We start from the raw sequence: 11,735 nt of genomic DNA on the forward strand, positions 1-11,735 counted from the left end.
TCCAACGAGACAAGTGAGGATACAATGAGAGAAACCATCTAAAGGAGGCAAATACTTTCATTTCAGGAGTAGATGTTTTCAGATACATGTGTTCAGTTTGGGGGCAATACACTTGGTTCTAAGCTTTCTGGGTGCGGGAGTAAAAAGAGAAGCACAATGAGACACATTTTAAAAGGAAAACATATATATGAGCATACTAAGGCAAAACTTTTCTTGCAACTAAATCCAGGTAGGAATTTATTATAATAGTCTTTTTCATAGTGTGCTGCTATCTTAACAATAGCTTTATAAAATATAAAGAATTATTTAAACAGAACATTTTTCGTATCAACTCTCTGAAGGCATTGAGACATATATTTAATCCTAAATCAACTAAGACCTTTCTGTGAAGGACCATGTGTTAGTTTGCTAGGGCTGTCATGACGAAGTACCACAAACTAGGCTAGTCAAACAACAGAAATTTATTGTCAGAAGCCTGAGATCAAGGATATTGGCAGGACTGATTCCTTCTGAGGGCCGTGAGGGATAATCTTCATGTGTCTCTCTTACCTTCTGGTGGTTGGCAGGAAATCTGCTATTTCTTGACTTGTGGATGTATCACCTCCATCTCTGCCTTCACATACACATGCATGTGTGTCTGTGTGTCCAAACTTCCTGATTTTACAAGGACACCAGTCCGTGTTGGATTAGGAGCCCACCTTTCTGCCATATGACCTCATTTTAACTTAATTACATCTGCCATGACTCATTTCCAAATACGGTTACATTCTGCAGTTACTGGAGGTCAGATCTTCAACATACGAATCTGTAGAGGACACAGTTCAACGAATAATAGACCCAGATAATGTGGGATAAATATTTTAGTTGCCAATGAGCTGTCCCAACACAGATTCAAGCCTGAGGCATTTCACTGAATAGATAAAGCATTTGTCCAATGTCATAAGCAAACTCTGAGAAGTCCAGGATCATACTTAATTCCTGACCAAGTGCTCTACCATCTACTTGTATGCAGGAAGTCTTCTCTGTTGAAAACCTAATAAGTGAGATTCTTAACTGTGAGAGATGCTCTGGAGTCTTTTTCCAGTAGTGATGTTTGGGTGGATACATTCACGTTCCTTTCTTTAAAGGTGTAACTCAGTACCCCATGATAGTTTGCAGGCTTCTCTAACCTACTGAATCTTACCAGATGTCCTAAAAATATACGTCAACTAGGGCACATGAAAGAGTAAGACTACATCTAGGTGCAGTTACCACTACTAACAGAAAAAGTAATTATCTCATGACCTGCTGTCGTTTTCTTCATAAGAAGACAGGATTATTTTTGTGGGAGAAGAAAGATAACCCAGTCCCTCCAGGAATTCTAGGAAGATCAAGCAATAATAATAAGATAATGGGTGAAAAGATAAAATAGAAACAAACAAAAATCCTCATGAAGTACTCAGTGTCTTGGAAAGCACTCTAGTGTAGTGATTAAAGCAGGATTGTTGCCAGATTGTGACATTGTTATTTTCATGCTGCTGCCACTATCATAATCATAACAGCCATCACATCAGTATAATGTTCTAATTTGTCTTCTTAAAAAGATATATCTTTTGAGGAATATGTTCAGGGGAAGCCAGCTACTCCCAATGCTCCTCTGTAGCTGTACGTCCAGCTAAAACTTCAGTTTTAAATTTAAGTAGACCTGGACTGAATCCTGTCCCCACCATTTACTGGTTTTGTGACCTTGTCCTTCAAGTTTTCTTAGGTGAAAAATGGATATAAATAAACTCATTTTCTATCCTGTTTGATTTTTAGCCTAGTTCTATAGCAAGGGTCAGTTTCAGGAATTATTATTTTTGAGCAACTTCCTCTTTTCTAAAATAAAGAAAAACTGTAATTGACATAAAAGCTACTTGCCATATTTTACTGGTGAAGAATAGAGGGAGTTTATGTTCATATCAAAATTGATGTTTAATTAAAACTTCTGTTGTATGTTACTAATATCACTCACACTCAACCAACCTGAGAGTTCTTGTTAAACTTAGCAAGCAAAAAGTTATGCTAAGAAACCAAACCTTTAGAGAATTCTCTACTGGTAACAAGGGAATATGCCATTCAGACTCATTATGGTAATATCTTACTCTTTAACCAAGTAAACAGAAAATAACTCATAGAAATAAGTGAGAAAATTAAACATATGCTGGAATATTATATGGAAAGGCTTGTGAATGCTTTGTGTATTTTTATATAAGTTTGTTACACTGACAGTATTTTCCCTGAGGTCCTAGAGGTGCAACACCATGACAGTGTGTCTCTATTTTATGAGAAATTCAGTTGTAAGCATGAAACAAAGTTTGCTTTGGTTAGGATACTCTATGCATTTTTTTATTGTTTCAGAGAAAATGTTTTATTTTTATAGTCTCTGTCTTTACTACAGTCACTGGTTTAGAAAGAGATTTTTCATCTAGCTGTAATTTGGACTGATAGTTTGCTCTGTTAAAAACTGGCATGTGGTATGATGAACACAGTATATGATATATTGACTTTTCATTTTTTAATCAGAACTTTCTGAGACTTTCACAGAAAGGGTACTGTTTTTACTTCACTTTGGTTACTTATTTTTAGGTCATATGTTCTTTTTATTCAAAGTTCAAATTATTGTGCTTGAGGACCCAGCACAAAATAGAACTCTAAAGTTAATCTTCAAGGTATTCTTTTATCTATATTATTCTTCAACTTGAAAAATATTTGAAAGATTCCTTTTTTTCCCCCTACCTGTTATCCAGCACTTTGCTGTATAGAGATAGCTTAGAATGAAATGGATCTGGTGAATTTGTGGAAAAAGTTATATGACAAGAGTAGGAGAGGAAAGTGGTAGAAAAGAGGAAGTGACGGTTTTAGAAGTAAGAATCATAACAAGATCTCAATTTTTCAAAAGGTTCAGTGTGTAACTAACTGCATTTTTAAAAGTATGTTCCCCAGCCATCAAAGGACATTTGTTGGAGATTAATCTATTAATATTCTATCCTCTTTTTCCCCAGTCCCTCTCTACCAGGGAAAAGTGTATATGACATACGAAAAACAATATACAAATTGTACAGCCTCACAGTTTGAAGACAAAAGTTCAAAATGCTTTTAAAAATATTCTAGATTCTAAAACTCACAAAAACATCAAATCCTTGTGAATATCAAATAGTCATACTAATGGCAGGATAGGCAGCTCACTGAATTTAAGATTGTAGATGTTGAAAATTTTCTTTTGGAATGATGTTGTAATTGATTATAATATAAAACACAGTTGCTTAGCATAAAGTCAATATAGATATCAAAAAAAAATGCATTGGGGGGGATTTAATGAAGTCTTCATTGGCCGTGGCAGAAAGGCAGTTTCAGACTTGCATGGTGGAGCATTTTGGTGTATCCAGGCAATGTTAAAGTCAGAGCAGGGTCACGCAGATTGTATATGTGATTGCACAACCACGTAATCCAGGATCAGAGACAAGACAATTGGGGTATTTCATGTCACATTTTACAATATGCTGGATCTTTCTGGAGGCAGCAGTGTAGATTATGGTGCATATTGACATAAGCCTCAGGGGATCTGCATCTAAACCCTGATTTTACCACTTAAGACTTATATAAATTTGGACAACTCATTGAACCTTCTTAAACCTCAGTTTCTTCTTTGAGAAAGCAAGGTAACACTAGAGCCTCATTTTCTATTTCAAAGAATTTTTCTGAGGATTAAATGATCTCAAATATATAAAAGAGATATGTACATATACATGTGTAGGTATGTATCTATGTAAACTACAAAGCTTTGTAAAATTTAGATTGTTACTACTGCTGCAAGAAATATTTGTTAAATACACTCAAAAAGAACTTGAAGTTTTTTACCTTTTCAACATAATCCCATTTATAAAACAGGCTTATTGATCAAAGTTGGTGATCGGGGTTTTTAAAATTTGACCTCAATAAACTGCGGAATCATTGTGCAGACATTTCAAACCAAGGCCTCTTAACAGAATTATTCGTAACAGTTTTCTTCAGAACTTAACATTGAGTGCCACTGTCCCTTGGAAATGCAATACAAACATCTTAATTTATTTTCAGTTAGTAGTTAATTTGCTTTAGAATGTATATTATCAGTACTTACTAGTCCTGAGAGTTTTCTGAGTCCTGAGAACTGACCTCATTTCCATTTTGTGGAGCATTAATAGGTCACATACTACCATCGCCTACTCTGAGCAAACTTTCAGAAAAACACAGTAGACTGCGAAAACCTCAGCTTCCTTCTGTGACAGCTTAACTCACTGATCTTTTTCTCCCAACATTCTACAGAACAGGGGGCTAAAATCAGCTGCTTAGAAAGAGTTATGTTAGATAAGATAGTCCCTGCCAATGATGTATAAATAATCAGAGATTTCCTATATAACAACTGTATCCAAGTAATAAAATGAATTTAAAGAACTTCACTCACCAACAACCTCAATTATAAACTAGGAGTAAACTCAAACTTTTTCAAGTAACATTGTAGAAATCTTGTATTCGTAGTAATACATGATATATTACTGAGTCATAAAACTATGTCAAATGATGTTTAGCTGGAGAGTGAATGCTTCAGCATAGTCAAGAAATTCTTCAAAAAAGGAGTTTCCTACTGGATATAAGAATGTAATATAATGCTATAGACATGTATAAATCTGGTACTGGTACTAAAATAGATAAATATATCAGTAGCCCAGAACAGAGAGACCAAAGATAAACTCAGTTATGTACGGGAAATCATATATAACAAAGGTGACTCTTCAAAGTCGTGATCCAGTTGCCAAAATAAATGGTATTTGGACAGTTGGACATTTGAGGGAAACCAGGTCGATCCCTACCTCAACCTTTTAGAGAAATAAATTTCATGTGGATTACATATCTCAATTCAGTATAGTAGTATATAATATGTATAAGCGTATATCTCTATTTTATATATATATATATGTGTGTGTGTGTGTGTGTGTATATATATGTGTGTGTATGTATATATATCTCAATACGTCTTTTTAATAGATAAAATGTATATTTACACCACCCAAACTTAGTACAATTTTAACAAAGCAATGCTTGGGAAAGCCTCAAGTTATACTGCAGATACATCTGGTAGGTTATGATTCAAATGTACATGTTTTGGGGTGCTCACAAAGTGTCCAAAAAAAGTCACGTGCTTCTTTGAAGTGAGTACCTGAAATGCCCTGTTCAGGCATACAAGGCAAAGGTTTATTAATAGGTCTATTATTAGTGATTAGTAAGTGATGTTTCAAGGACTTTATATCCTAATATGATAGTATGTTACATATATAAACATTTAGTGTGGCTTATACATGGTTTAGGAATTTGGGAGATAGGGAGCTGATATGATACATTATAAGATGCATTAGAATGATGAAAAACAGACACCTGCTTAACATTCTCTTGCTGATTTTCAGGACTGTATTATTAATGTTAACGTTGCCGAGACCAAATTTGTTCTTCTCGCTGCATGACAGGCCAATAAATTGGGAGATGAGGTGTTGGGGCAAGGAATAACGTCTTTATTCAGAAAGCCGGCAGACCGAGAGGATGGTAGACTAATGTCTTAGAGAACCATCTTACTCCAGTCAGAATACAGGCTCCTTTTATACAAAAAAAAAAAAAAAAAAAAATAGGGGAAGGGGTGTGGTTGGTTGTTGCAAACTTCTTGCTGCAGAAATTCTTTGTTCTTGCAGCCATCCAGGAGGGTCAGATCATGGTGTCCCTGTAAACCTCCAACAAAACAAATGCTATTTTCTATTCTGCAACTTGTTATCTTTCTATAAGTGCAAAAGTATTAATATCTTTAAAGGTCATAGCCTTGAAAATAGGCTCTCCTGTCTATTTCAGGCTAACGGCAACATTGTTTCACAAAAGGTGCAGCACCAGCAAGACTAAGCCTAGAAAACAGGGCACAGGGTTAAAGCCAAAGAAACAGACCTAATATGGAGTCAGATTTGTTCTTTTCTATTACATTAATAACAATTAACATTAATGTGCAGGCATTAACACTAATTATATAGGTGTGTTAAATGCCTGTGCATGTAACTGTGTGTGCAAAAACAACTTCTGGAAGCATATACAAGAAATTGGTATCATTGATAGTCTCTGGGAAGGGGACTACGTCACTGGGACAGGAATGTCAATTTTGAATCACGTGCATATGTTGGCTATCAAAACTGAAATCATATAAGTACAATCAAATATTATGTGAAAAATACACTCATATGACTAATTTTATCCATTTACAGTAAAAACAAACATGATTTAAGCTTAATGATTCACAGTCTCTACCAGTATTAACTGTATAATGATTTACTCAGGGGCTACTGAGATATGTTCACATCTATCGTAGACTTAGACTGGTGGTCCTGAAATTCTAGTAAAGTATCCAGTGGCCGTTTTAAAGAGCCATTAGACAAGAGCTGGTATGTCTCATTAAGAAAGGTATTGGGGAGAGAAAGGGAGGGAGGGAGAGAAAGAAAAAACAAAGGAAGAAGAGAAGAAAAAAAAGTTGTCCTCACATTTCTGCATCTTTTTGCTTGATGTTTACCTGATTCACAATCCATTGCTCTCATCTACAGTTGGCCTTCCGACTTCTCAGGTTCTGAATCCCTGGATTAAAGCAACTGCAGCATGGAAACATTCAGGAAAAAAAATTCCAGAAAGTTCCAAAAAGCAAAACTTGAATTTGTTGTGTGCCAGAAATGATTTACACAGCACTCACATTGTATTTACAATTATTTACATAGTAGTATTAGATATTATAAGTAATCTAGGGATGATTTAAAGTATACTGGATGGTGTGCATAGGTTATACGCAAATGGTACATCATTTTATATATAAGGGATTTAAGCATCCTCAGATTTTGGTACTGGGGGTGGGGGTGGGTCTTGGAACCAATCCCCCATTGATACAAAGGGTAGCTGTACAACTTTTGTCACCAACACTAATAAACTCCAAGTGGTTGGTTTTTTTTTTTTCAGTTTTATTGACGTATACTTGACATTCAGCATTGTTTAAAGTATACAGCATAATATGACTTGTATACATCATGATTACCACAGTAAGTATAGTGTACACCCATCATTTCATATAGATACAAATGAAAGAAAAAAAATTTTCCCTTGTGATGAGAACTCAGGATTTACTGTCAACAACTTTCATGTATAACACACAGCAGTGTTAATTATAATAATAATTTTGTACATTATAACCCTAGCACTTAGTTAAACGGAAAGTTTCTATCTTTTGACCTCCATTCAGTTCCCCCTCCCCTTCTCTAGTAACCACAGGTCAGATCTCTTATTCCATGAGTCTGTTTTTTGAAGTATAATTGACTTACAGCACTATGTTAGTTCCTGGTGCACAACGTAGCAATCCATTACTTCTGTACATTACAAAATGATCATAAGGATCAGTCTAGTTACCATCTATCACCATACAAAGATGTTACATTACTATTGACTATATTCCCTCTTCTGTACATTTCATCCCCATGATTCATTTATTTTATAACTGGAAGTTTGTAGCTCTTAATCATCCTCAGCTATTTCCTCTCCCCACCTCCCCTCCCCTCTGCTAACCATGTGTTTGTTCTCTGTATCTATCAGTTCCCGTTTTGTTATGTTTGTTCAATTTACTTGTTTTCTAGATTGTACAATACATAAAATCATATGGTATTTGTCTTTCTCTGACTTATTTCACTTAGCATAATACCCCCTAGGTCCATTCATGTTGTCACAAATGACAGGATTTCATTCTGTTTCTATAATTATGTAATATTCCACTACACGCATGCACGCATGCACGCACGCACGCACACATGCACAAGCCACATCTACTTTATCCAGTCATCTATAGATGGGCATTTTTAGGCTGCTTCCACATTTTAGCTATTATAAATAATGCTGCAGTAAACATAGGGGTGCATATATCTTCTCAAACTTGTTTTTGTTTTCTTTGTATAAGTACCCAGGAGTGAAATTGCTGGATCATCTGATAGTTCTACTTTTAATTTTTTGAGGAAACCCCATACTGTTTTCCAAAGTGGCTGCACCGATTTACATTCCCACCAACAGTGCACAAGGGTTCCCTTTTATCCACTAGGCATATCTTAATGCTCTCCCAGATGCTACTTGGGCTGCCAAATGAAATCCTGCCTGTAGGAACAAAGATTGAACTTCCTTCCTGTTCAATGATTTTTGGAACTGCCCTAGTTCCAGATTTGTCTAGCTCCAGTGCAGTGTAGGGACACTCACTTGGTGTAGAGAATCTGACCCTCTGAAAATTTTTGGAGGCTTGTGTTCTAATTGCTGACTTACGTCAGAGAAGTCCAAGGCCAGGCTTCTACTCCCCTGTGCATTAATCTCAAGATACAGGATTTTCCCATGTGGGAAAATAATAATGAATGAAATGAATCCTGGCTACCTTTCAGGCTGTTCATCCTTATGCCAAACCATTCATCCTCCAAATGTTTCCAAGAAGGCCTATTTGAACTTTTTTTTTTTTTTTTTTTTTGCTTGTATAACACCCCCCTTAGTTTGTTAATCAGGCAACCACTCTTTGCCACAAGCCATGTGGCTGGCTTATTATGGAAGTCTAGTCTTGGCTGAAATAAACTACATGGTTTTTGGCCTTTTGGGGTGGGTTTGAACTAGTTTCACATTAGAACTTTAGCTACTTGCTAAATCTGGGAGCCTGATAAATCATGGCATCTCTCACAGCCATAAGAAGTTCTGATGACTGTTAAGGTTTATCAAGGCTTGGTGTCCCCTCCTCTTGCAGACTCAGGACAGTCAAGGCCGATTACTTTAGTACGATTCATTTGCAAACCACCAACAGCTTTCCAATGATAGAAGTTACCAGAAGTCCTCCAACAGCCAGTCTGACACTCTGTCCTCTAAGTGTTTTCTGACTTTCCTAAGAACATTGTCTCAAATAATTTTTCATTCTAAAATTTCAAATCCACTCAACATAGGCTACACCAAACCAGCCTGCTCCGAATCCTCAGTTGACATTAGCTGGACACCTGGTGGTTACTGAGAAGAGGTTCCATTGTTGTCATCCTGTCAAGGAGGCACCAGGTGCACGTGTTACACTTAGGCAGTGATACCCTCCTCCCGTCACCCCCACGAACACCCTAATGCAGCCGAAGTTCCTGTAAGATACCTCTATTAGGTCTGCTTTATCTTCCCCGTTACAATTCTGTCTGCTTCCTCATTTCTGCCTAACATCAGCTTTGTATGTCTCATTTTTCAAGTGGAAATTTTGAATTTTAATAGTATGCAAAATTCTGTGCTTGCAGATGGCGATCCTTGATCTTTAGAAACATACTGAGAAGCAGAAAAGAGTAATGCCTTAATTACTGTGATGCCGATCAGCTGACTGTGCGCTGTGTCAGGAGTCCACGCAAACCACAGCAGAAGTTCACAGGAAGGATGAAGTGGCAGAAGGCTTCACGGAGGAGACGGCGTCTGAGCTAAAGATGTGAAGGCTGGCTAGGGTTTTAAACCACAACTGAAACAGAAGAGTTGACATTCCAGGAAGAATAAATCATCAAGAGAATGGAAGATCTGAAATTATGTTTAGAAAGTCATCAGCGGCCCAGTGCTGGCTGAAACATGGAGCACATGACAACAGTAAATCTAGACACTGGGGTCAGCCTGTAGCATGCTTTGATTTTCCAAATTACAGAACTGAATTAATATGTAATAAAAGGGAAATGTCAAGGTTGGAGCAATGTTTTAGAGATTAATTTGATCCCAAAATGCAGAACTGATTAATCAGGAGGGTGGAAAAATAGTTCAAAGATTACTGAGATAATAGTAAAGCTCTCTTGAAAGCAGGAATAGAAAATAACTGAGTGCTATAACAAGGGGTTAAAATAAGTTCTATAATGAAAACTATGAAAAAATAGTGTCAGTGTACAGCAGCCAGTCAGCTATTGTAGACCTCATGGACGACTTAGAAAGGAAAGGAATGATATCACACTGCTTGTTTTGTTAGCTATGCAGCATTTATCATTTTTCTTTGCACATAGTAGGTATTCTATACATATGGATTTAGATGATTTTTTTTAAAGTGTAAAGGTTTTTTTTTAAATTGTGTAACATAATTTAAGTCAATAAATTTTTAAAGAATTTCACACATGTTCTGATTCTTTCCACAGCCCATTAACCCTTAGTTCCTCCAATGTCTGAGTCATAATCTTCAAGACAACCCTTTCAATAATTTTTGCTCAATCAACAGCTGGCAGTCAGTCCATAATTCTTTGAGTTGGGCTTCTTTGATTTCCAGTGGAACATGAGGACACTTCAAAAGCTCCTCATCTGTAATCTTTGGGATCTGGTTTCCTCAAGGAATTTACTTTAGGATTGTTACATATTTGGGGTCAGGGAAGATGGATCTGCCTGGTTCTGAATTTCTGACACCCTCTAAATATGCATTCAGTTCAAATCATTTACTCCTAAGCTCATCACACCCTAGAACAGTACCGATCGTTGCCAATACCTAAGATAAAAAAGTTTGACTGTTAGGTTTTTCAATATTTATTTAGCATCTCTGTCTTGTAATTCTTTCCACAGATCTAACATGTAGTTCTGTGAGTGATGGAAACCACATAGTTACTCTATGAGGAGTTGCAAATGACGTAGGTCTATGGGAAAAGCCCCATCGGGACAGACCTCAACCAGATGAGCTGCTTTTAACATATGATTTCAATATTCAGGATATTCCTGGGTAAACTGGCCTCAATTCTGTGGCAACTAACTAAAATTGCTGGATTTATAACTACTAGAAATTGAAGTGCACTACAATACTATTAATATATCACCACTGAAATCCTTTTGTAATTTATTACAAATTTTTGAGTGTGCCACCATAAATTTTAATCTTTACCTTTTATTTAAAAGAGTAAAACATACTTGTAACAAATTCACAGAATATAAGAGCATATGAAATAAAGAAAGCAAATTCCAGTGCCCCTGGAGGCCTGGCAGGTAACATCATGAACTAAGTTTAACACAGAGCAGGCACATTCCTTTTCAAGGGGTCAGTGTTTATCCAGATCCAGCCAATTGTTGCTAGGCAGGAATACAGGCCCTGAGTTCCCAAATCTTCTTATTTTAAGAGAACTGGAAGTCTAGGTTTTCTCATGAATGCCTTTGATTTTTATAACATTCTCTCTGTAGAAACCTTACCTGCTGTGACTGGATAAAGAAGTGCGGTATATTTATACAATGGAATACTACTCAGCCATAAAAATGACAACATTATGCCATTTGCAACAACATGGATGTCCCTGGAGAATGTCATTCTAAGTGAAGTAAGCCAGAAGGAGAAAGACAAATACCATATGAGATCACTTATATGTAGAATCTAAAAAAAAATCAAGAAGAAGAAGGCAAATGAATTTAAATATAAAACAGAAATAAATTCACAGACATAGAATACGAATTTGTGGGTGAGAAGGGACAGACTGGGAGTTCGAGATTGGTAGATACTGACAAGTATATATAGAATAGATAAACAAGTTTATACTGTACAGCACAGGGAAATATATTCACGACCTTGTGGTAGCTCACGGTGAAAATGAATATGACAATGAATATATGTATGTTCATGTATGACTGAAAAATTTTGCTGTATGCCAGAAATTGACACAACATTGTAAACGAACTATAAGTCAAAT

At 36.3% G+C, this 11,735-nt stretch overlaps 1 non-coding gene across 1 annotated transcript; it reads right to left on the reverse strand.

Annotated features, from left to right (window-relative positions):
* Positions 1-10,604: 10,604 nt before the first annotated feature.
* LOC123615104 (small nucleolar RNA SNORA18) lies at positions 10,605-10,734 on the reverse strand. Its single transcript, XR_006722637.1, has one exon. It is a non-coding gene; the product is annotated as a small nucleolar RNA SNORA18 (small nucleolar RNA).
* Positions 10,735-11,735: the final 1,001 nt, after the last annotated feature.

Source organism: Camelus bactrianus, chromosome 25 (genome assembly GCF_048773025.1).
Source record: "Camelus bactrianus isolate YW-2024 breed Bactrian camel chromosome 25, ASM4877302v1, whole genome shotgun sequence".
In the NCBI taxonomy this organism is placed as follows: domain Eukaryota; kingdom Metazoa; phylum Chordata; class Mammalia; order Artiodactyla; family Camelidae; genus Camelus; species Camelus bactrianus.